The 1,063-nt window shown below is 30.0% G+C and overlaps 1 protein-coding gene across 1 annotated transcript in view; it reads left to right on the plus strand.

The window, feature by feature from the left end:
- Positions 1-1,063, plus strand: part of LOC106680681 (mucin-2) — an 18,148-nt gene that overhangs the window by 15,415 nt on the left and 1,670 nt on the right. The gene's annotated exons all lie outside the window — the stretch shown is intronic.

The following is a 1,063-nucleotide window of genomic DNA, read 5'->3' on the forward strand; positions in this document are numbered from 1 at the left end:
TCAAAAAAATAAAAATAGAATATTGCTTTCTGTGAAATATAACTAAAAGTGAACTTGAAATAAATGATCTTTTGCTGAATGAAAATTGCTCTTTGGACGTGACCTCTTTGTAACACCAGCTAAATACTGAGGAGGTCGTTGCCACTATTAATCAGAGAGGTGCCATAACCCTACTCAACTTCTAAGCAGAAGTAAAGCCTAGAAGTGTAGATTGACCACGCCCCCGGAGTGCTACTATTACCTTGATGTAAGCAGGGATTTCCCATATTGATGTAATTATCTGTAAAACCGTTCATTCAATTGCAAATAAGAACTGAATAGAAAGAAGTTGAAATAGATGCTTTTACCAATAATTTTTCAATTAACGTTTTCTCAGAACACTTAATAAAAAAAGAATTTCTGCCAAAGGAAATATTTAAATGAATGGAAGTTTGATACTAATAAATAAATAACCTTAGTGCTCTCTTCTTTCCTCACTCTATTTTGTCAACAGTAAACAGCAAGGGTGGGAGTAAGGACGAACGTTTGATAACAACAGTTATTTGTTCGAAACGAATAATAACTGTTATTTTTATTTCGGTTTTTCGTTCAAACGGTTATACAAGCACAATGAAGGTAATTTTCTGTTTAGCTTACGAACAACAACCACCATTACGTTAGCCGTTTTGTTGTCTATTTTATTATTATTATTATTATTATTAGTTATGAATTGTGAAAGTGCTAATAGGAGAAATGCTAGTCAACTATTTTTGTTTTATTTTTTGTATTATATTATAAAATGGTGTGAAGATATTATATATCTACGGTTAACTAATAACCGTAGATATATAATAGGAGAAGATGGTCGGAGGATGCGGTCAGCAGAAAAAAAAAACACAAATAAATGAATGAATTATTTATTTGTGCCGACGTTTCAGCCTAATTTGTAGGTCTTCATCAGGGCTATAAAAACAAAAAGACAACAACCATCATTCAGAGAGAAAAAAAAAATAAATCAAATAATAATAAAAATAAATAAATACGAATATATAAAATAAAATAAATAATAGACTAAAAATTTGGA

Source organism: Halyomorpha halys, unplaced genomic scaffold (genome assembly GCF_000696795.3).
Source record: "Halyomorpha halys isolate HHAL.00 unplaced genomic scaffold, Hhal_1.1 Scaffold278.1, whole genome shotgun sequence".
Taxonomy (NCBI): Eukaryota; Metazoa; Arthropoda; class Insecta; order Hemiptera; family Pentatomidae; genus Halyomorpha; species Halyomorpha halys.